The sequence below is a fragment of the Xiphophorus couchianus genome, chromosome 11 (genome assembly GCF_001444195.1).
Source record: "Xiphophorus couchianus chromosome 11, X_couchianus-1.0, whole genome shotgun sequence".
Classification (NCBI taxonomy): domain Eukaryota; kingdom Metazoa; phylum Chordata; class Actinopteri; order Cyprinodontiformes; family Poeciliidae; genus Xiphophorus; species Xiphophorus couchianus.
Window position 1 is genome coordinate 8,246,727 of NC_040238.1, and position 25,411 is coordinate 8,272,137.

The window sequence follows — 25,411 nt, forward strand, 5'->3', positions numbered from 1 at the left end:
ACAAAAAAAAACGATGTGGGGAAATACTATCGGCTCTGGCACTTGCAGAGCACAAGCACAACGACAGGGAGGTGGAGAGACAGCGATGTACTGTAGAAAAAAACCCGGCTCCCAAATAGGATCCTAAAACGGCTCCCATTGTGGAGCCGGTTCCAATCGTTCACTTCAAAGAGCCGGCTCTTAGAGCCGGATGGTTTGCGAGTGACACATTACTAGAGTCCACCAGGAAACGCAGTCCAGAGACCTCATCCATGATGAAAAGCAGCTTGTCCAAGTTGCCGGCATACACAGCTGCTAGCAAGCGCTGGCTCTGTCATTTCCCTGACGCACGAACAAACATGGAGGAATGCAGCGCTTCGTCTTCACTCCAAACCGGCGATGGTAGAAGCACTGAACGTTGTCCTTTCGTCGCTCCGTCACCTCAGCCACAGCATCAACAGGCTCCGACTCTCCTTGAGTCACACCTGGTAGAAATTCTTTCATACTGTAGTGCCTGGAAACCAACAAAATCCGGTCCGCTTCTTTAGCTAGGGAGCGACAATCCTTTGTCCGGATCAGCAGAGAGCTGGCCAGAGCTGTGCGAACAGGTGGAGGAAGCTGGCCCAGAAACAAATGCATAAAAAGGAAACATCTCCCAAGCCAAGTAATGCCAGCATGTTCTCTATCTGCTTGGAGGGCTTGTGATCCCCCAAGCCATTCAGAGAGAGCAAGCGATCGGCCCACTCCGTGTCTGACAGTTGGTAGAGCCGAAGCAGATTCTCCTTGAACGCGCTGTATTTGTTAGCGCTTGGTGGGTTCCTCAGCAGACCCTTCAGATGGCGGGTGGAAACGAAATCCAACACAGCAACTACATGGAAGTACTTGGTCTCTTCTGTGGTTATCCCACGGAGATGAAACTGGGCTTCCACATGCTGGAACCATGGTTCTGGATCGTGCTGCCAGAACTCCAGAAGCTTGATAATGGTAGTAAAAACAGAAGCAGTGGTTGGAGTAATGGCTGTCTGGCAAAAAACTGGGTCTGAAACCACAGCTGGCGGAGAACCAGCAGCAGCACCTGGTGAGTTCTCGTTAAAAAACATGCTCAGATGTTCGCAGATGTTCGGGGTCACCAATGTGGAAGTCAGCAGAAAAAGGCGAAAAAATTATTTGAGTCTTGTTTTATTCTCAATGTCTTCCAATCAATACCAAAAATAGAAAATGTAGGACAACCGTTGGTGTCTTCTCACCTCACCTTCTCCCCTTCACAATAAGAGTGTACATTCGGGTGTGAAATATATACATTGTAACCGCCACAGTACCAATTTATTTCACCGCCTAATCAGACTGTTCTTTTACATGCCGTTCATAGCCGCGCTGCCGCGGTAGAACTAGTCCGTTATAGTGAAATCTGGAGACGTAGGTATGATTAATTTAGTGCTGTGCAATGGGAAAAATAACTCAAAACTACTCATTCTTTTGTTTTCTCGCTCTCTATCGGCTTTATGCTACAGGTAGACTCGTTGCCATAGCAACTGACAACTGTTGTTGCGAAACACCCCCTACCCCTTCTTTCTCTACTCTCTCACTCTCTACTTCCTCTTCTGAGAGGGGAGATGTGCTATCAGCTCTCCATCTAACAGGTTAATTGAGTTTCCTAAATCTGTTGGGATTTACCCTGTCCAGAACTGAAGTAAACTCTGTTTAAGCTGGTTTCGAGAAGCGATTCGCCTGGTTTCTGACGACCTGCAGTACATCCAGGTGCCCCAACCTTCTTCCCCCTCTGAAATAGCCATACTGAGCAGCCTGCAGCCAACTAGTTTCACAGAGCACACCTGTTAACGGTCGCTCCTTCTCTATATTACAACTTGCATTTGTTATTGAACCAGGTTGGTTTTAGTGACTCGGGCGAGTCCCAAGGATGTTGTTTTGCATATGGGCTACCAGCAACCTAAAAACATTTTCCACTTTTTCCTCTCCAGAATCAAACATCACAGCTATTTTACAACCATCAAAGAACTTTAAGGTGACTCATTAATTGAATGTCCACAACATCTTTTAGATTTTTTTATGCTAAATATTTTATTAGGAAGGCAGTTTTGCAAGGGTCAGTACAGCTTAATTCAGTAGCAGAAATAATCAAATAAGTAAAATCAATCATCTAGTCTATCTTTCCCTAATGCTGACACTGAGAACTTAAAAGGGAACCTTTGAGAGAGATGGACGGAGTTTGGCGTTTTGAACCCCAGACCTGGCCTGATGATGAAGAAGGTGCTGCAGCAGGAGGAGGAAGTTGATCGGCGGAGGCAGGGATCTCTGTAGGTCTGATGAACTTCTTCTCCGCATGGATGGTGAGGTCACACAGGACTTGGGTGCTGACAGGAAGGAAGGCACCAGTTCTTCTTCTTTGCCTTTGCCTTGGTCTTTGTCTTTGCCTTTATCTTCATCTTTGTCTTTGGGGTCTGAACCCAGCTGATGAGAGAAGTGTGATTTGAAGTCACAGGTTGTGGGCCCCATGCGCAGGGCAGTCTTCGGCTCTGTGGCCCCGACTCTTCTTCAGCTGCAGAGTTCTTTGTCCATCTCGATCTTGGCTCGAAGCTGCCTGGAGGATCCAACCAAAGATTCCTCTTTTGCACCCACCTTTTATAGGGTTTATCCACATTTTGGTGCGTTTGCATTGGCTAGCACTCTTGCTGTGCTTGTTTAATTGGCTGACTGCTTGGACAGATGATCTCATACCCATCACTGTCTTAAGAGACATTATGTCCTGATGTCTGTGCTAATGTCTCAGGGTTCCTCAACCTCCTATGTCCATTGCCTGCACAACCCCTTCTCTGAAACGTTTACGTTGTTCAACAATCTGTTTCTAAATAAGGCATTGATCATCTCTGCTCTCCTGTTAGTTCGATCAAATATCTTTATTTATTATTACTGTTAAACTTAATAATAGTTTATCTCCAGCATGGGGAAGTGGGATGAGCTCGGGTTTTCTTGACACAACACAACTTTTTTTATCAGGATTCAGCACCAAAAACACTCAACCATTACCCCCACATAGAACAGAACATTCAGTCCCTTACAGTTTTGGGTTTTTAGGCTTGACGTGTATTTTGCGATTATTAATAAGTGATTGCTGTGGTAGATTAGCCGCTGCTGCTATTTGCCACGCTAACACAGCAATTGTTGATTAATTTAAACAATTTAATCACCTTGTTTATTTTTAAGCTGAACCAAAACACACCTTATTCCACAGCACATCTATTTGTTAAGTCTGTTTGCTTGTCAAAGTCAAGGATAACTGACCTACTTCCCTGTCACTCGCAATTTTTTTTCTTAGTTAAAACTTATTTCTCTCCTTGTTATCTAGTCATAGTATAGACAGTTCATAGCAAAATACTGCATTCCTTTTTATATGAGCTTACATTTAAGTCTAGCAGGGAAATGGGGACGGGAACTTGCATGGGTGACATCATGCTGCAAGGACTCTAGTTTAAAATAACATTGGACCTCATGTAAGAATATCATGATATATATTGTGCATCGTGATATAGCAAAAATATATCAGGACATTAGACTTTCCTCATATCCCCAAGTCTTAGTTTGATTTCCTTGAAAAAAGAAGGAAAACAATCCTTCTTCACAGAAATGGAACCATTACAAAAACCTCAACCTTTGCACCAAAACCTTTTGATATTACATTTCAATAAAGATATGTATATTTTTTTGCGAAATAAAATAAGACTAGCAGGATTTCACAATTTTAACAGACTTGAACTTTAGAAAAAATAATTTTTCGAACACAAAAGATTCAGAATGTGTACATCTAACATTTTGAAGAAAGATAACATCATTAATTAGATCTTTTAAAACATAATAACCACATATAATAGACATGGATGGAAAACTATTAGAAGTTATTCATACACTTACTGTTAGAATAATTTTATTATCATTGTTACATTAGTAGTGTTACTAGGGTCATCTATTGGTTAAAGTGAACATGTGTGTGAGACAGATCTAACCTTTCTTTAACCCTTAAAACATGTTCTTTGAAGATGGTCTTCTGAGAGATTCCTTAGTCGTAAACCTGTGTTTGTTTATACTCTGTGCCCCCCCCTACGGAGAGATTCCTTAGTCGTAAAACTGCTTTTGTTTGTGTTAGTTCCTGGGGGCTCCTAATCTTATCAGCACCAGCCCCCTTTCTTTTGTTTTGTGTTGATAAAAGGCAAGTTCTACTGCAGAGCTTCAGAACACATGGTGAGCTGTTCAGAGGAGCAATTTGCTGCGTCTTCTCCTTTTGCAAAAGCTTGGTTGAAAACTCAAACATTGTCCGTGGTTCTTTCTTTGTATTTTAGGTGCACAAAAATACCTATCACTTACTAATATTATATTCACACTATTAATCTTTGATTAATACTTTACCTGGGATTTTTTGTAATCTCACAAATTTTCTTGTGGGAAAAAAAAGTCTATTCATTTAAATCGTTTTTTAAAATTTATGTTTACCTTTCTTCATCGAGGACTACGGTCTCTTTATGTGGGTTGTCCTCTACCTCTGTGCCACCACAGCACCCTGGTTGTTACAGGATCTGTCCCTGATGAAGCTTGCGTCATGATGTCAGACATAGGATACGTAAAGTTTAATGCAATTTTCACAGGTGGCGGAACATTATTGTCAACAGATGCAGAAAGTAACTAAAAAAGTTACTTTTAATGTAACTTAGTTACTTTCCAAATCAAGTAATCAGTAATCTAAGTAGTTACTTTTTCAAAGAGTAATCAGTAATCCGATTAAAGTTACTTTTTCAAAGTAACTATGCCATCACTGATCATAGGCTACCTAATAAATATAATCTTGCATGTAATCTTTTATGTAAGAGTACTGGGGCCACGATAAGAATATAATTGAAAAAAATTGCAAGATGTTTACAAGTTTGGTCCTAATACTCTGTTGTATGAAAGAAACACAGGCATACATTTGTTTATTAGCAAGTAGCAAGCAGGCGTCTGAGGTGGATTCCAATTTACTTTTCCAGATGGGAATTTGAAAATTTGAGAATTCCCAAGTTACACTGAGTTGTCTGCAATGACCCATGAATGTGATCATAAGATGTTTTTGACTTTTACATGACATAAAAGTTTATTTTTCTGTTCAAACAGATGGAACCCCCCACCCCTCTTCTATCTGCAGACTGCAAAACATCACATTGTGTTACACCTGAAACAGAATCTAGTTGGCTCTTCTACTTTTTCAGCTGTTAATCTTTATTTAGAAATCTAAAAACACTTAAAGAAAGTGAAGACACAAAGAAATGAGGCAGCTGCTTGACTGATTAAAGACTGTTTAAAATAGATAAAGACATTTTATTTTGGGAAGCAGCTGTCTAAACTCTTGAAGCAACACACAAGTTCAATGGACTTTTGTGTTGCTTGAGCCAAAGAAAACAATACTTTTTTTTCAGGGAAGCCTGAGAAGGCTTGTATGGTTGGCTCAGAGTGGTTGAAAGTGAGGCTGTCAAGTACGTGTTCTCACATGACCGTCCTTTGGTCATCATGAAAAACGAGGAGTCGGCAAAAGAAACATCTGATGTTTCATCCCCCATCTGGTCTGTATCAAACACATATCTACAGTCATTCATCTTCACACCAACACACGCAGACGCCCACACACACACACACCCATACACATGCAAGCACACCCATACACATGCAAGCACTTGCTTATTTACAATGTTGGCAGTCAGACATGCCCACAGATGCTCCTTCCGATACCTGTAGGCAGCTACTATTTGGTGAGTTGTGTCCCTGTTTTTATGTATCTGATCACACAGTAATTGTTCATAGTTATTTGAAGACTCTTAGTGGAAAAGAGTCTTTAAATAACTATTTAAAGTATAATGTACAAAGGACATTGTTCCTTTGTACATTTGTATTGGTAGATCTCCACTGCATTCTTTCAAAGAGAGACAGGAATACAACCATGACATTTATTTTAGGCAATTAACTATGCATTTGGACTCCTTTTTTCTAGCATGGAACGATCATAGAACTTTAACCTTTAATTACCTTAAAAAAAGAGACACAATAAATTATTGCCAATTAAAGCTGTAAATACATTTTCAGAAACATGGACACCCCCTGTCTAATAGTTAGTTAATGCTACAGTATGTGACTTTTATATAAAAAATAAATAAATAAATTCTACATATTTATTAAAACTGTCATTGTGCCATGAATGTATAGCATGAGAAAGATACCTGTAAAAAGTCAAGCTCCCCTGCACTCTCCCAGAGCTCCCAGTGCTTACTTGAAACAACCAATCAGAGCCAAGAGGAGGGTCTTAGTACTGTCGGTCATTATCAATAAAATAAAACAAGTTATTTTTTTTAATTGCAGTGTTTCTATTAAGCAAATTTATTTTTGAAATGTCAAATTGTGCAGTTATATGGTGAATGGAAGCACAGCTCATGACAAAGAGCAGTGTGAAGATGGTGCTTGGCAAATTAGTTTGCATTTGAAATGCTAAAATGAGATGAAACAGCTTGCAGAAAGATCTTGATATAAGGCTTAGTTTCTTGATGAAATTCCCCACACATCTCAAAAACTGCACGGATAAATGCAGCACACATGGCTTGTGTTTTCAATGGATCAATCATGTGATGTGAATGGACAAAATGATCATAGCGGCATATTTATTACAGAAGTAATTAAAGGGGCTGTTTGATTTTTTTTATCATTTCTGTCAATGTGACTGAACAAATGAGTCCTAATCTCAGTGAACCATAAAACTTTTCGCCATATGGCATTTGGGTTGTCTGTAAAGGCAGCCACAGATTTACAGATTTAATGCTGAACGATAGTGTCTGTTAGTCCTGTGTCCCATGTTGCATTACCCAGAATGTGAAGTCAAATCAGAAAAAAAAAAAAAGACATGCGCTCGCTATGTTCCACACGGACCTAAAAGAGGGACGGACAATGAAAGAAAAAAAAGCGGAAAAGAAAGCCAAACAGAGAGGACTGGAGTTTGGGGACGCTTCATCAGAAATCCCGGAATTTGTGCAGATCTGGACAAATCTGTAAACGAGCGGAGAGGCAGCCGGTAAGACCGATCGGACTGCAAAAGTTACTGATATCCCGACAGCGGGCCGCCAGCTTTACCCGCCAAATTAACGCCTATAACCGCAGCGTCTGAACTGAAGCCGTGGATTGTGGTGGTGAAGTCTGGAACTGATTGACTGATTTTAATGATTGAATTGATTGTTGTTGTTATTGGGTGCTAAGGTTAACTATTAATCAATTCAGCATTAGCTATTTATATTTATAAAGTAAATATTCATGATTAATATTGAGAGGTGAATATTTGTATATTTAAATAAATTAAAATATTATGTAATTGTAAATATTAATGTGGAATGTATTTTAAAGTTAGAGAACTTAAGTTTAGTTACTTGTTCATTTAACTTTAATTGCTTTGTGGGTTTGATTCACAGTGGTTTGCTTAGTATTGTTTATATAGTTTGTCATCATTTGCTTTGTAGTTTGAGTGGAATTAATTTATGTAGAATTACATGCAGATTAGTAATTATTTTTCTTCTTTTGGGTTTGTTTAAAGGTTTTTACCTGCTTTGGACCATTCATGGAATATCATGACACACATTTAATAAATGGAGGATAAAAAATGAAGAAAACTGCTTGGTCCTTTGAGTAAAATCCCTGTTAATAAGAGTTTACATCATTCTGTCCATCCCTTCTCAAGTGGGGAAGCTGCATAAATTAGAAAATAACTTGACAGTAAAAACCGGCCACAGTATAAACCAGCGGCATTGAAAAACCGACCACAAACTGCTGATGAGAAAGAAAGAAACTAATTGAAGGATCTTGTTAAAGAAGAGATAGTTGCTGACATCATTTGTTTGCTTCATATCTGTGAACAACTGAGACTGATTCAAAATATGGCAGAACCAGCTGATGAGAAGTCTTTTGAACAACTAAAGATGGAGAGAACGACAGCAAAGAGGTTGTTGACTCGATTGATCAATAACGTAACTCGGGATCATGAGGACATGACTGAAGAGGAATTAAAGGACAATTTCAACAAGCTCAACATAGAGGCTGGAAAAGTAATGGCAGCAAATGATGATCTGGAAGCAAGTCTCATCGCAGAAGTGGAATCCAAATTGGGTGAAGATGACGACGCTGCACTGACTGAACAGCAGAAATCTGACCTGGAAAAAACTGCAAATGAATGTGAAGCAAAAGTAAGAGAAATCAAATGCTTAATCCAGGAGACCCTGCGGAGAACCTTTGGAAGGACCGAACTGTTAATTGCACTTCAAGTAGCAGAATCAGAAGTAGCAGACATTCATAAGCATGTTAAAGCAAAGCAGCTGCAAAGATTTTTTCCAGACGTACCACTGGATGAACTTGTAAGACCCAGAGAAATAAGCTTACTTATAAGCCACAGGGAAGGTCAGTTGACACCACAAAGAATTAGAGTTGTGGGGAACCTTGTACTGTGGGATGGGCCCTTAGGAAAAGTGGTTGGAGGAACCCATCCAGAATTGTTTGAGGAACTTGCCATGACAGCTCGTACAACCAAAGCACATTTTGCAAGGTCAATGAGGACAGCTGCTGTAAGATATGAAGAGGTCATTCATGGAATCCCACAGCATCTGCCATTAATTCATCAGGTCTCCAACCAACATAAGGCATCAAAGACTGCAACTACAAGCCAAGATTTCTTGGAGTGGTGGAGATGGGAGCTTGAAGTAGTGAAGAAAGGCCTTACCTACAATGAAGGAGACAGCCATACAGACGAACCTCACTGACATGCTAGGTACCCATGGTTGGAAGATCCAGCATCCCTGCCAGACAACAGAAATGCAGTCAAAGCCACCTTTTTTAGAACAGAGAAGCAACTGGCTAAAGAACCTGACTGGAAAGCTGCTTACACTGAACAAGTGCATGACATGCTTCAGCGTGGAGCTGCAATTAAATTGTCTGAGGAAGCAATCAACAAATGGAACGGCCCAGTGTGGTATGTAAGCCACCTAATTGCTCCAAATCCACACTCGGTGACAACTCCTGTAAGACTTGTGTGGAATAGCAGCCAGAAATTTAAAGAGATAAGTATGAATGACCTGCTGATGAAAGGCCCAGATGTCCTAAACCAGATCCGTGCTGTCCTATTAAGGTTCAGAGAAGGAGCTTATGCTGCATTAGGAGATATAAAGAAAATGTATAATTCTGTTTGGCTGGAGGAAAGAGAAGTTCACCTGCACAGATTTATTTGGCGTGATTCTGAGGATGAAAAAGTTGGAGATTGCGCAATTACAAGCGTGAACATTGGAGATAAACCTGCAGGATGCATTGCACAGTTGGCGATGCGAGAAACTGCAAGTTTACCCTCATTTATTCATCTTGAAGAGGAGCGACAAGTCCTTCAGAATAACAGCTATGTTGACGACATTCTAACGTCCCACAATGACCCAGACAGGCTAAAGGAAATCACAGAAAATGTGGAGTGCATTCTCAAAGCTGGAGGTTTCAAACTCAAACCTTGGGTGTTTTCTGGGCAAAGTGGGAGGAAAAATTGTAACAACAAGCAGGATGAAGTGAAAGTAAAGACCATGGTTCTACCAAATCAAATGCGGGATAAGGACAATAAAGCACTCGGTCTGGGGTACATTTTGGAGGAGGATAAACTCCATGTCATGGTCAGCATAAATTTTTCAAAGAGGAAAAAAAAGATGCTACTTGGACAAGACCTCCAGTTGGACCAAATCAGAAGTCAAACACCAAACCCTTTGACAAGGCGAGAGCTCCTCAGTCAGGTGTCTGGTCTGTATGATCCCGTTGGCTTAGTAACTCCTGCAAAACAGAAGGGGGCAATCCTGGTGCGGAAAGCTTTCCAAGAGGCAAAGAATGTGAGCAGCCAAGTAAAAGACACCTGGGATTTAGCACTCTCAAGTGACCTTAGAGAAGATGCAATCAAGCTCTTTGAAGAGTACACTCAGCTTAGTAAGATCCAGTTTAGGAGAGCATTAACTCCCTTTCATAACAGCAGTGACCCTTTAGCAATTACATTTTCAGATGGAAGTGAATATTCTTATGGAGCAGTGTTGTATCTGAGGTGGGGATCAGCCCAAGACCCAATCATTAGGCTGGTGGAATCCAAGGCTAAGCTTACTCCATTGGAACAAAAAGGTGAGGCTGTTAAAGCAGAGATGTGCGGAGCAGTGTTTGCATCACGATTAAAGAAGTACTTTGAGATGCACAGCCAAATCAAAGTTGAGAGGTGGTATCACCTCATTGATAGTCAAACAGTTCTTGGAGCAATTCAAAGAGAAAGCTATGGGTTTCAATCATTCTTTGCAAATAGGATTGGAGATATCCAGAGCAACACAAGAATCCAAGATTGGTGGTGGATTCCTGGGAATCAAAACATTGCCGACATCATTACCCGAGGAGCTAACCCTTAAGATCTTGATATTGACTCGAAGTGGCAACAAGGCCCAGCATTTCTAAAATCTCCAGTTGAAAAGTGACCAATTAAATCATCTAAACAACTTGCTATTGATGCAAAAAGAAGCATCACCAAGTTGCAAAAGAAGGCATTCATTGCTGTAACCACAAGGACTGGGATAAAGGAATCAGAGCTCAAACAAGAATTACCGCAAAATCAGGCAGAGGTTTTGGCAAAGAAGCAGCGGCCATCAATATCCATACAGAATCTGATAGATGTTAGCCGCTTTAGCATTCTGACACGACTGGTCAAGACAATTGTCTGGGTTTGGAGAGCAGCGAAGAGATTCATTAAGAAAAATCAAGTTGCAGCTAAACCAAAGTGGGAGGCAGTCTGCTCAAGAGGGGTAATCTCTGTGAGAGAACGAGGGGATGCTCTCAGGGATATTTTTCTTGCTGCTCAGATGGGTGCCAACTTTCCCAACACAACCATAGATAGGTTGGTGGTTTATCAAGACAAAGAGTCTGGATTATTAGTCTGTGGCGGCAGGATACAGATCTTTAGAGAAGACAGAGCTGCAGTTCCCATCATACCCTATGATGCCTGGGTATCAACACTGTTGGGCCGAGAAGCTCACAATGCTGCACATGATGGAATTGCTGGAACCCTGCTGAGGATGAGGAGAAAAGCCTGGGTTGTAAAAGGACGAAGGATAAACCAAAAGATTGTTGACAGTTGTATGGTCTGTAGGAAAGCTCGAGCTCTGAAGTGTCAGCAGTTGATGGGTGATTTGCCACCTGAGAGGGCTGAGCCTGCACCTCCTTTTAAGTTCACTTCAGTCGACCTCTTCGGGCCTTATTATGTCAGAGATGACATCAAGAAAAGGGTGACAATTAAGGTCTGGGGAGTCGTTTTTTGTTGTGTGGCCAGTAGAGCTATTCACACTGAGTTGGCAAGCTCGCTTTCCACTGAAAGTTTCCTGATGGCCTATCAGAGATTTACTGCAATTCGAGGTCACCCCCAGAAGATCTGGTCTGACGCAGGCACCAATTTTGTTGGAGCAAAACCAATTTTGGAGGAGCTGTTGTTAAGGAAAATGATTATTTAAGTGCTAAAATACTTACAACATGTGTAAAGAAATATTAAGCACTCTTATTGGAAAAACAGGCTTTGTGTGACCCTTTGAGATGGCCCGATCGAGACAAGCAGGCGCCTATACAAGGGCCATAAAATTAGCATCTCCATGGAAACGGCAGCTGGAATGTGGGAGGAAGAAACTCCAGGGGAGTCGGCGAGATTTATATCAGGACTTCGGTGCTGGGGACATTCGTGCGTGGTACGCCCAGGATTAAGGGTTTTTCCCCTGTTTGGTTTGACAGAGAACAGAGCTGAGCTGTAAGGAGGGGAGTTTCCGGGGTTCTCTGGGGGGCCGAAACAGGTCTCTGATTGGTTGAACAACAGAACGCCTTCTTTGCATATATTAAAGTGAGGAAACTCCTCTTTGGTATAAGATGACGTGTAAGGAGGAATATAGAGAGTTTTTTCCATTTTTTCTCCACGTGGGCGCCTTTGTCTGTCTCTGTGTTTCGTGTTGTCTTTGTCTGTTGTTATTTTGTGATAAAATGCATATCTCTGTACCTCTGCAGCTTTGTTAACTGATTTATGCGTTGCTTTGTATGAATTAAACTCTGTGATCTGTGACGTCAACACGCCTTGTTTAGTTTCGTTTTACAGCTGTGCCCGCTGCTTGCCGAGAGGATCCGGCTGTTAAAGGAAGATACGAGCCAAACGTTTTGTTCAAAGTTTTAATAAATAATTCTTCCTTTACACTGTACAGGTACCTGGGCACCCAAAATATACCAGGTTTGGAAGAAACTGCAGCAAAGAATGGGACTGAGTGGGTGTGGAAAATCCTTCCTGCAGACTCACCTCACAGAAATGGAGCTGCTGAAGCTGCTGTTGCCATTGTGAAAAGAGCTTTCCAGAGTCTTGGTCAAGAATTTCCACTAACATTCAGTGAATTTCACACAACTCTTTGTAATGCTGCCAATCTTGCAAATGAGCGCCCGATTGATGCCAGAATACAGAGTCGAGAGGATTGTATTCAGTACATCACACCAACAGTCTTTTGCTCGGACGAGCATCTCAGAGTGGTGATGTGAAAATGTTTAATTTTTCCAGCTATTCATTCAAACGACTTGGAGCTATGCAAAATGAGGTTACTAAGTTCTGGAAAAGTTGGAGGCAGCTGGCTGGTCCCAACCTTTTTGTGAGGAGCAAGTGGCACACTTCCCAGAGAAATGTTGCTATTGGGGACATTGTCTGGTTGTGTGATCAAAATGCACTTAGAGGACAGTTTATGCTGGGCAGAGTTGTAAGTGCTAATCCCGACAAGAAGGGTGTTGTGAGAGACGTAAATGTCCAGGTTGTCCCAAGCTATTGCACTCCTATAACAAACCATGTCAAGCAAAGATCAGCTCATCCACTAAAGACAGACACAATTAAGACCACCATTCTTCACAGGGATGTTAGGAGGCTCATCGTCTTAATACCTGTAGAGGAACAAACGGAAAGTCAAACCAGAAAGGAATAAAACTCCAGATGTACCAAATACAATAGCAGAACTGCGATCTTCCCAGTGGTTCATGGAAAGATCGATTGGGAGGTGTGAAGTCAAATCAGAAAAAAAAAAAAAGACATGCGCTCACTATGTTCCACACGGACCTAAAAGAGGGACGGACAATGAAAGAAAAAAAGCGGAAAAGAAAGCCAAACAGAGAGGACTGGAGTTTGGGGACGCTTCATCAGAAATCCCGGAATTTGTGCAGATCTGGACAAATCTGTAAACGAGCGGAGAGGCAGCCGGTAAGACAGATCGGACTGCAAAAGTTACTGACATCCCGACAGCGGGCCGCCAGCTTTACTGGCCAAATTAACGCCTATAACCGCAGCGTCTGAACTGAAGCGGTGGATTGTGGTGGTGAAGTCTGGAACTGATTGACTGATTTTAATGATTGAATTGATTGTTGTTGTTATTGGGTGCTAAGGTTAACTATTAATCAATTTAGCATTAGCTATTTATATTTATAAAGTAGATATTTATGATTAATATTGAGAGGTGAATATTTGTATATTTAAATAAATTTAAATATTATGTAATTGTAAATATTAATGTGGAATGTATTTTAAAGTTAGAGAACTTAAGTTTAGTTACTTGTTCATTTAACTATTATTACTTTGTGGGTTTGATTCACAGTGGTTTGCTTAGTATTGTTTATATAGTTTGTCATCATTTGCTTTGTAGTTTGAGTGGAATTAATTTATGTAGAATTACATGCAGATTAGTAATTATTTTTCTTCTTTTGGGTTTGTTTAAAGGTTTTTACCTGCTTTGGACCATTCATGGAATATCATGACACACATTTAATAAATGGAGGATAAAAAATGAAGAAAACTGCTTGGTCCTTTGAGTAAAATCCCTGTTAATAAGAGTTTACATCGTTCTGTCCATCCCTTCTCAAGTGGGGAAGCTGCATACATTAGAAAATAACTTGACACAGAATATTTGCACATTTACTGTTGGAACTGAAAGTGATACTCTGCATTTTGAGTTAGATGCTTCTTCATTGATTTCTCAAATATATATTTTAAAAAAGGTCGCACTTACGGAAAAAATGCATTTGTTTTGCAGATGTCAGCTGCTTGACTTCAGATCATGGCACTGAAGCAAAGCAGAATCCTCAGAGTTTGAATTAATAATATATATGTGTGTCATATCCGCAGAGTTTAATCTTTCTGTGGTTGTGGCATGATGGTTGTTTAGGAGGCTCCACTTCTGCTTCGGGGTCAAACATGTACGGTTGTACCACTGTGCATCTGTTTGTAGCCATTTTCACACATCTGAGGTTTTAATATAAACACTGAGTTAGGAGGAGGGCTCGGCCAGCAGCAGCTTATTTTCATAATCGTGATGTAGTTCATTCGTAAATTAGCTCAAAATAGGCAGAACTGATCAGGTGAAATTTCAATATCTGAGAATGATTTTTTAAATATTTTATGCTTTGTATAGCTCACAGACGTATCATAACTTGTTCAAAGAAGTATAATAGTGGGCCTTTAAGCTAAAAACAAAGCAGTGAAAATGACTGACACAATAGATGATAAGTTTTTTATTTCTACGTTTTGCTGCAGAAGCAATCCTTTGTGCCAAACCTCTGAGCAGTATTTGGCTGTCTGTCAGAACGCCTTTCTGCAGAGGAAAGCAGCAACTTCAAGGTACCAACATGCTGATTAATGACAGACTGAGAGCAGGAAACTTGCAAAGCTGAACAAATGAGACATGAACCTGACATCTGCCCAGGCAGCATTATAAAGAGTGTGAATGAAAATAGATGAGTGCTGCAAAAAAGAATAATCAAGTAACTAAATTTTCAACACGAAGGAGCTCTATTACACAGTGTAACTCAGATTAGATCTGAGAAAATTTCCCTTGAAAAAGTGACATCAAGAAAGATTTATCTGGAGGCGTGGCGGAGGGGTTAGCGCGACCCACATTCAGAGGCAACGTGGCCTCGACGCGGCTGTCACGGGTTCGACTCCCGGACCCGACGACGTTTACCGCATGTCTTCCCCCTCTTCTTCCCCCTTTCCTGTCAGCCTACTTTGAAAAAGGGACACTAGAGTCCGCAAAAAAGACCCCTTGCAGGGCGATAAAAAAAAAAAAAAAGATTTATCTGAACCTGGCTGTCAGTTGTTAGAGCGTGTCGTGGAAAAAATATTATTTACAACACTGTTCAGGTGAAATCACTCAATCAGGTTTATTCATATATTGTGTACAATACAGAGAGCTTGTAGGACAATCAGTAATAAAGCAGGTTTGGATGAAAAGCTCTGTCAGGCAGAGACAACACATGAGTTTTATACCAAGGATAAAGAATTAACTGTCATGATGAGTATATAATTCCAGCCCAAATGCAGAACACGACACAGGAGAGCGATATATATAATAAGTGAATTTATTACAACAGCAATAATAGAATGTACTGAAGATTGCGGGTCCTTTCCAGGGGGAAGGAAAAGGCTCACGGAGTGGTCGGCTCACTATAAAGAACACAGCGAGGAGATGGTGCGTTCACAGGGTGTAGGAGACGGGAGTGATGACAGAGAATTGGAGCAATCTTACTTGTTGAGTGGGAGTTTGCAGGTTTGGAGGGATAACTGCCGTACTCGGGGTTCTTGATTCCGTATGATCCAGGTGGAACAGCGCTGGGCCACTGAGATCCGGAAGGCGGCGAGGAAATGTTGTTGGGGTGGGGACGGACAGGTAGGTTTTGGCAGGACAGAGACAGAGGAGCCACACGACTGCCAGTCGGGACATCCAGGAGGGAACTGCGATAGCCGGAGGAGGTGAGTCTGGAAACTCGGGCAACCAGTGGGTAGGTTCCACAGCGTCACGATGGGGGAACCCAGGACTTCTCAGGAAAGACACCTGAAGACAGGAGACAACAAGGAGATTCACTAAGAGATCAGACACCGAGGAGAAAAACAGAGACTAGCTCAAGGGGGCTCAGAGGTACCGTTACTGGCTAACACTCAGGCGTCGAAGTGCTGGCAGTCAGCTCCTCTTGTACACCTTGCCTGACGAGCAGATAGATCACAGGTGCGCCGGATGACAACACCCCACTCCAGAGAGAGAGGTGAAGCTGGCGCCATCTGGTGGCTAGATGGTGAATAGCAGCAAGCCGACCTCCACAAGGGAAACCAAGAACCCCGGAACACGACATTAACAACAAAGGGCAAGACAGCCTGGTTCTGATGCAGCTGTAGAAAACAACTTCCAACCTTCTACATGTAACCCAAATAGTTCACCCAAATAGGTGAGAGTTCATAAGCATTTCATAAAACATGACTAGCAGATGTGACCTTGTTGTAATTTTTCCATCACAAGCGGAAATACTATTTATGAAGTTGTTTTGGTAAAGACTTATGGCATCCCCTTTCAGGTCACCCTGACCTGATCCCCTCCCTTTCCTGGCGTAAGAAGTCGAATTAGACCAAATATGATTTAGAAAGAATGCTGTTTGGACAGATAAGAACACCACCCTTGTTATTCGGCACATCTGAAATGGAGCAGATGTTGAGGTCAAGAGGTCTCAAATTATTCCAGGAAGTCCAACACACATCCAGTGTAAAACGGAGCAAATCAAGGGCAGTGACGAGATTTAAATTGAAGCTTCCCAATACACACCAGTAGAGCTGAGACTCTTTAAAAAACTAAAGTCAGAAGCAGAAGTCAAGAGATTTTGGATTTCTGTAACAATGTAAATGTGATGTTTTGGTTCCAAAGATGTGCATTAAATCTCTTCCCGTTTTGACTATGAGCAGAAGGAATTTGAGTCATATGTATCATTTCTTTATTTATATATTCCATGAGTTTATGGACCTTTAAATTCCTCCATACAGTCAGGCAATGACAAAGTACAGTTTCAGCCTGAGAATGCTCAACCAAAATATGACAAATTCAGTTCACTCAATGAGGTAATAGAGAGAGACTTAGAGATGTAAAAGTAGAATGTGTTTAGGAATCTGGTCAAGTCTAAAAAGTCTTGGCTCTCTGAAGAGAAGAGAAGAGAAGATTCTCCACTAAAGTTTCAGAGCCAGGTAGAACAATCAACATGCATACTGCAAACAAAGTGAATCCTTTTCCTCTGTCATCACAGTAGATTAAGTCTCAAAGTTATTGTAGTCCCTTTCATTATGCCCTGTACATCAACATCAACTGTATCTTGCACCCACTGTCAAGATCAGGGGTCTCAAACTCCAGTCCTCGAGGGCCGCAGACCTTCAGTTTTTAGATGTGCCACAGGTACAAAACACTGGAATGAAATGGCTTAATTACCTCCTGCTTGTGTAGATCAGTTCTCCAGAGCCTTGCTAATGACCTAATTATTCTATTCAGGCGTGGTGCAGCAGAGGCACATCTAAAAGTTGCAGGACTGCGGCCCTCGAGGACTGGAGTTTGAGACTCCTGGTCAAGATGCTGTCTACACCAGTGCTTCTCAATTCCAGTCCTCAGGCCCCCCTTCTCTGCATGTTTTAGATGTGCCTCTATTCCAGAACAGTTGATTCAAATGATTGCATGACCATCAAGTGCTGCAGAAACCTGTTGATCACCCATAGATTCAATCCAGGTGTGTAGCAGAAGGGAAACACCTAAAACATGCAGGGCAGGGGGACCTGAGGACCGGATTTGAGAAACCCTGGTCTACACTAAGTCCTGTCCATGTCAGCATGAAGCAACTTATATAGTACACTCCTCAGTCACTCTACCTTTTGGTTCTTGAGGGTTCCACCAGTTTCAGTTCGTAAAATATCTGCATGAAAAACCTTCAGGTCAACTGCTTGTACTGATTTTCTCAGCCTTTCATAGATTTTGTATAATCCCTCCTCCCAAACATACTTCAGTCTTTATATTCAATTACTGCTAACAGCATAATTCTTGCTGCTATTACATTAAGTGATGCCAAAACCAAGGTTGACGTCACAGTTGTTTACATTTAGCTTATGAAATCAAGTTAGACATTAAGGTGTGATTTCACCTCCCTTATGCCAAAAGCAGAGTAATTTTTATTTGGATTGTTCATCTACTGAGGCAGAAATTCCACACCTGCTGATCTTTGAACATGTTCCCAATAAGCCCCCAGCCCTTGTCCCATTTCTGCTTTGTTAGGAATAAATTTAGATTAAAATAATTTCTCCTTCAGGATCTGAAATGTTTCTACGTTATTGTAACAGAACTGTGTTGGAATATTTCCACCACTTTTCTAGTCTAAATACTCCATGAAGTCACTTTGGGGTCTGTTCCCTTGGATGTTTTTCCCTGCATAATATTCCAACAGCAAACAGAGATGGGAGATTGTGTAATATGCATTCATTATTAACAAAACTGATTTATGTATGTTTGAGAATCTGATTTTCTGAATAGCATAAAATCCATCTTTGCTGGTGTATAAGAAACAAAGCATTTGTCAGAACTGCTGTTGCTAGAAAAGGCAACACTTATTACAAAGAGGGATTGTTGCAAAGAATTAGTTGACTAAGCACAAATTATCTCCTCAAAAAAAGAGGAATAAGATTTGTAGAGTTGGTAGCTGTTGTGGTCAACATCTCTCAGTGAACAAAGCTCAGTTCTGTAACATCATGAAACCTAAAAGAGGAACTTCAACAACCGATCAAGCTTAAACTTGATCGGTCGCTTCAAGTTCTGCTGCTTGGAGGTTACTACCACCTTTATATTACTGTCTGCCAGTGCCACTGCCATTACAAAAGTTCTGGTCTGTGCCACACAATTAGAGCTGTTCAGACATTTAATCAAGCATATTGAATGAGACTGTTATGACATGATTCCAAGCAATTATTATCGGAATCTGATGTCTTTTTTGCTTTAAGAAAATTTAACAGCATGTATCTTTTCCCTTTAATGATGCCAGCCAGCAGCTTCACACAGCTTTCGCTTTAGTTGCATCTGGCAGCTGTTTTCAAAGGGAGGGCTCTAAAATGCCACTGTACATCCCAGAGGCATGTTAGAGATGAGCTGATGAACACAGTGGAACATTTTACCCAAAAAAATGAGCCACATATATCCCAGAGGATGTGGAGTAGGCTGAAGATTCATCAGGTGGAGACATTTACGCCTACTAACAATCTTGTAGATATGCAGCTGATGAATGTGGAGTCATACACACCATGTTTGTGTCCATTACTTGTCTCTAAAACAGAATAGTAAACTTAATGGTGTCACTTCCACAACAGAAACTGCCTAATGTGGTTTAAAACTTTCTCTTTTTTTTGCTTTTACGAAAGCGTCCTTGTGGCTTTACAACCACAAGTAAATTCAAATATGTTCTTGTGTGACTCAACAATGCGCAAATGGAACACTGTTAATATTCTGTGATATACAGTATATTAATGTGTGGTTCGTTTAGCCCGACAAATCTAGTCTAATTATTTCTGCCATAAGGCGCAGATGTAATACTTTGTGCAATCTATCACCTGTTTCATTTCAGAATCAGTGCATATGTGGTACATTTACTCTTCAGCCTTCTGACAATCAACTAATTAAATGAAAAAAGAAGCAGTCTATCAGAATAAAACTGGTGCAGAGTTAGAAAACAGGCATACCTGTTGATAGTCATAAAATTGTAAGTAAGAAAAACAGTTTGTTTCTCCAAGATTCAAAGGAGAACATTTCAGCCTTAATCTGATTATCTGAGGTGTTTATATTTATTAAAGGAGCAACATGTGTTAAAAATTATTGATGATTTTTTTCATAGTCACATAGTACCAAAGCAGATGTTCACCTTTTTTAACCCTTTCATGCATAGTGGTCACTACAGTGGACAGCTATCTAAAAGCCATTTTCTTGTGCTTCCTGTGGATTTTTATGTTATAAATGCACACAGACCACTGAAGTGGACACTAATGCATCATAAAATATACCATCAACTACTGGCCATCAGCTGCAAATGCAAGAAATTATTTTTGTTAAATACAATATGGCCGACAGACAAAAAAGCATGAGAACCGACCCGGTCCCTCCTTCTACTGTAGACGACTCTTGCAAGTAAAAAAAATATTGTGACATCAGATAACCCCTAAGGAACAATACTACTGATGTATTTTTCAAATAACAACTTTGTATTTGGACAAAATTACAATTGATCACATAAAAAATAAAAATAAAAAAAAATTTCTTTTTACAAAAAAATGTTCCTACCTTTTTTATGCCTTAAGAAAAGAATTTTAGGGGCGTGCTGTGGTGGCGCAGGGGGTTAGCACGCCCCACGTTTGGAGGCCCTAGTCCTCGACGCGGACGTCGCGGGTTCGACTCCCGGTCCCGACGACCTTTACCGCATGTCTCCCCTCCTCTCCTCACCCTCCTTCCTGTCTGCCTACTGTACAAAAAATACGAGCCACTAGCGCCGCAAAAACTCTTCGGAGAAAAAAAAGAAAAGAATTTTAAAAAATGGAAAAAAAAATTCTGACACAAAGGATCATAATTCATGCATCAGAGGGTTAAGATATTTGGAAGCATGGTGTATTGCAGAAAACATAAAAGCCCGATTTCATGTAAAATAAGTTCAGCTTTTGCTGATTGCAAGGAAGTTAATGCTATTGCAAATAAAACAACTGTTGACATATTAGTTAAGTTACAAAAAATAGCTGTTAAGCTTTCATTCAAAGTAAAACTTTAAAATGTAGCAGCTTTTCTCCATGCTTTATATGATATTTTAAAATATTTCACTGAAAATGAAGTATTTTCAATAAAATATCCATCCATCCATCCATCTTCTTCCGCTTATCCGAGGTCGGGTCGCGGGGGTAGCAGCTTCAGAAGGGAGGCCCAGACTTCCCTCTCCCCGGCCACTTCTTCCAGCTCTTCCGGGGGAATCCCGAGGCGTTCCCAGGCCAGCCGAGAGACATAGTCTCTCCAGCGTGTCCTGGGTCTTCCCCGGGGCCTCCTCCCGGTGGGACGTGCCCGGAACACCTCACCAGGGAGGCGTCCAGGAGGCATCCTGACCAGATGCCCGAGCCACCTCAACTGGCTCCTCTCGATGTGAAGGAGCAGCTGCTCTACTCTGAGTCCCTCCCGGATGACTGAGCTTCTCACCCTATCTCTAAGGGAGAGCCCAGCCACCCTACGGAGAAAACCCATTTCGGCCGCTTGTATCCGCGATCTCGTTCTTTCGGTCATGACCCAAAGCTCATGACCATAGATGAGGGTGGGAACGTAGATCGACCGGTAAATCGAGAGCTTCGCTTTTTGGCTCAGCTCTCTCTTCACCACGACGGACCGGTACAGCGCCTGCTTGACAGTAGACGCTGCGCCAATCCGCCTGTCGATCTCCCGCTCCCTTCTTCCCCCATTCGTGAACAAGATCCCTCCTCCATGGGCTGCCACCTTATCGTGGTGGAGGGGTTTGAGTGCCCCAATGATCCTAGGAGCTATGCTGTCTGGGGCTTCATGCCCCTGGTAGGGTCACCCAAGGCAGACAGGTCCTAGGTGAGGGACCAGACAAAGTGCAGCCCGAAGACCCCAATGATGAGTAAAAACATTGGACTTGGTGTTCCCTCGCCCGGATGCGGGTCACCGGGGCCCCACTCTGGAGCCAGGCCTGGAGGGGGGGCACGATGGCGAGCGTCTGGTGGCCGGGCTTTTACCCATGGAGCCCGGCCGGGCTCAGCCCGAAGAGGAAACATGGGCCCCCCCTCCCATGGGCCCACCACCCGTGGGAGGGGCCAAAGGGGTCGGGTGCATTGTGTGATGGGTGGCGGCCAAGGGAGGGGACCCTGGCGGTCCGATCCTCGGTTGCAGAAACTGGCTCTTGGGACGTGGAATGTCAATAAAATATTTTACTGGAAAAATGTAAATGTAATTTAGGAGGTTTGTTAATATTTGATCAAGCTAATGAGTAATGTAAAATATAGATGTGTTTCAGTTGTCAATGTGAAACTTTGGAATGAGTTGAATGAAGATCTCACATTGTATCCTGTTTTGGTGTACTTTAAATGAGCCTTAAAATATAAAATTGCATATCTGATTACTGCTGTAGACTGCTGAGTGTATGACTAGGTTAGGCAAGTATAAGTCTTGACTTCACCTTATTTCTTTTTTTGTATATTGTTAGTTGTAAAATAGTCTTTTATTATGTTTTCTTTTTTGTAATTTTGTAAATTAACCAAAGCGAAGCTAATCTAAATCTGGATATTAGAGCTTAGAGTTTTTAGAGTTCCAAATTAAATAAATTAAAGTTAGTGTCACTAAGCCTAAGAAATGTTTTGCTCACTTTTGTCTAAGAGAAATTTTGCTAAGTGCTGTCAGGCATTCTGATAAACAAATAGCAAAATAACTTTCCAACGTCACAGACACCTCATATTTTGAGATCCAGAGCTGTCACATTTTTGTACAAGAATGTATTTTGACTAAACCTATGAGGACATTTGAAGTGGCCTGCAAGAAGACAGTTCTGTAGGATATTTCATAGTATTTCAAATAAAAAAATTATAAAATTGCATAACACATAACGTAGCATTATAATGTGACACATGTAATATAATAAGTGTAGTGACAGAAACAGTACAAGAAATGTGCTTTTCCCCTAAAGAAATTTCAGTGACTTTGGGTGGCAAAAGATAACCAGCTGACACCTCAGAAGAAAACCTGGTGAAATTATAAAGCAGCTAAAGGGAAAATGGAGGCTTTAAAATCTAAATTAAATGGAAATAATACGATAGGGAGGCACAATAGTGAAGGGTTGTGCTCTGTTGATTCATGACAAGAAACCACTGGCTTCAAATCCCAGCAAGGTGTCGTGTTTGCATTCTCTCACTTTTCCTCCGGGATTTAAATTTTCTCTTCCAGTCCAAAACATGCAAGCTGGATAATTGGGGGCATCTATATTAGCTCCTCTCACTTCTTGCTTTTGCCAACTCTTACACACTTATTGCTATATTGTCTATTCTTACTTCTGCTTTGAAACAAACCATTGCATACCCACATAATCAACCACTTTTATTTCTCTGGTTTGTTACCTTAGTCTATTGTGGAAACAAGAAAGCTAAACTCATGAATGAATTGTTTTGCATCTCATGTACAATTGTTAAATATGCTCAATGTGTTTAATATAAATTACACCCAATTTTTATTGTTTCAGTTGGGGAAGTTTAATATAAACTTTGTTTGTTTATCTAAATGAAACAATAATTCAGAGTCACCTTCTGTTTGAAGATACTTATTTATATTAACACATTTTCATAAAATAGATTAAAGGTAAATTATAGATAATTACTTTAAATCTGCTGATGGTCAAAAGTGGTGCAAAATTTTCCCAAAGCAGGTATGAAGTCATGTCCCATGGCAGAGAACGTCTTGCCATAACCAAAGCACTTTAGTGTGAAAGGAAATTTATTGCAAACTGAATAGGGGCTAACTGACCAGCACCCTCCTAAATGTGCATTGGGCACATAGTTGTCTGTTCTGTACATTTAGTTAAGAGACTGGCTATCTGGCAATAGCAGTTCTGACAAACATTTCTTTTATGAAGAAAATGTTGAATATGTTGCATGTGACATTAGCTGTGTTACTGTTGACCATATAATTGTGCAATTTGACATTTCAAAAATAAATTTGCTGTAACATAGTTTTGTTTGGAAACATGCCAATTTCGAGAAAACTTGTTTTATGATAAAAGGTTTTTGTGCTAGATGAGGTGTTTTTTTTGACTGTGTCAAAATTGGTTTTCTTCTCAAAACTGCAATGAAAACACTTTTTTTCATCACACGAGCCACATGATCAACAAACAGATGTTCCCACTGGTACAAATGTTGAGGAAGAATAAGAAAATAAGTAGTTGGAGGATCATGGCACGGCATGTTGTAAATAACTCACTGTATGAACAAACTAATTGATTTTAATTTTGTGTCTGATATAACACAGTCATTGCAAAATTGTGTTTTTTCCAACATTGTGGAATATTGACAAAGTTTGGTGCACATTTATAATAGAAACGGAGCAAATGAGAAATCATTAAATAACATCTGCCAATGCTATTCTATTTTGTCTGGTGGTATTTATTGGACTGAATGACAGGTTTGAAGAACCGATTTAACAAACACAAGTGTATTGTCATTTTTTTTCTTGGTTTGTCCTCTTCATTTAAGAGAGATAGTTCCTAAAATCACATTTTTCTATTTTATTTGTTAATGTCTCTTAGAGTTATGGACTGAAAAACATCTCCTGCCCTTTAACATATCTAGTGTGTGCTACAATAGTGTCTAACCTTTGCCTTGGTGTATGATGTACAGTATAAGCATGTTTACTATACATGCTTATGTACAGTACATGCACTCTACTGGTGCAAGGCAGGTTTAATATCAGCCCCACAGATTGAACAGAAAGGGAACTGAAGAGGTTAAGGCCCTTTAGACACTAGGCCCTCTGTGACTCTCAGCGGTAAGAATGAGCCTGGTTTCTGTGTCTCAAACATCCAGCCTGGCACCTATGCTGCACTGTGACCAATGTTTCCTACAGTAGGAAAGATGCTGAAGGACAGAGTCAACCATCTCAATACCTAACCACACTGATCTGTTATTAAACTTATCCAGAAGGATCTTTTGTTGTCTTTTAACTACCAAAAAGATATCAAGATATGGGTAATGGCAGTAATCAATGTATTTTTCTGAAAATACAAGAGGCTTTTAAACTCGGTAAGAGTGAGTCACTAGAGCACAGGTGTCAAACTCCAGTCCTCAAGGACCGCTGTCCTGCAGTTTTTAGATGTGCCACAGGTACAAACCACTGAAATGAAATGGCTTAATTACCTCCTCTTTGTGTAGATCAGTTCTCCAGAGCCTTGCTAATGACCTAATTATTCTATTCAGGTGTGGTGCAGCAGAGGCACATCTAAACGTTGCAGGACACTGGCCCTTGAGGACTGGAGTTTGACACCGCTGCACTAGAGCCTGCACCTCCAGCCGGGACATTATTTGCGTTACGCGTAGCTCTGACTTCTGCCTCTGAGTTGTTAACGAAAGCTAAGCGTTAGCGGCATTATGGCTAATTTTCAAGTTCGGCCCGTGGGGATTTTATTGATTAATGATAATGTCTGGGTTTTCATCGTTTTTTGGGGATCAATAAGCATCTTTAAAATGACTGTCGTGATGCCTGGAGTACAGCAGCCTTTCTCTTCTCGGAGCTGCTGGTTGAAAGCGAACGGCAGCAAGAGCGCTGCAGGAGTATTTATACAGGTGAGCAGATAGACTGAACAAGGCAGGCAGCTGAGTAGTAGATGCTTACAGTGTAAGTGTAACTTTACGGACGAACCGCACAATAAATTTCATATCATCCCGGTCTCAACAAACGGGTGGCGGAGCGCATCATGGCGGTACATGGCTGGTAGATGAGTTTCTGAG

The 25,411-nt window shown here is 41.0% G+C and overlaps 3 long non-coding RNA genes across 3 annotated transcripts; 2 read left to right on the forward strand and 1 right to left on the reverse strand.

Annotated features, from left to right (window-relative positions):
• Positions 1–3,960: 3,960 nt before the first annotated feature.
• On the reverse strand, positions 3,961–23,475 carry LOC114153630 (uncharacterized). The gene is made up of 3 exons (XR_003597360.1): positions 23,465–23,475; positions 17,116–17,122; positions 3,961–4,294 (listed from the first exon to the last, which is right to left on the reverse strand). It is a non-coding gene; the product is annotated as an uncharacterized LOC114153630 (long non-coding RNA).
• Positions 6,886–7,832, forward strand: LOC114153631 (uncharacterized). Its single transcript, XR_003597361.1, has 2 exons — positions 6,886–7,075; positions 7,589–7,832. It is a non-coding gene; the product is annotated as an uncharacterized LOC114153631 (long non-coding RNA).
• On the forward strand, positions 12,277–14,005 carry LOC114153632 (uncharacterized). The gene is made up of 2 exons (XR_003597362.1): positions 12,277–13,306; positions 13,820–14,005. It is a non-coding gene; the product is annotated as an uncharacterized LOC114153632 (long non-coding RNA).
• Positions 23,476–25,411: the final 1,936 nt, after the last annotated feature.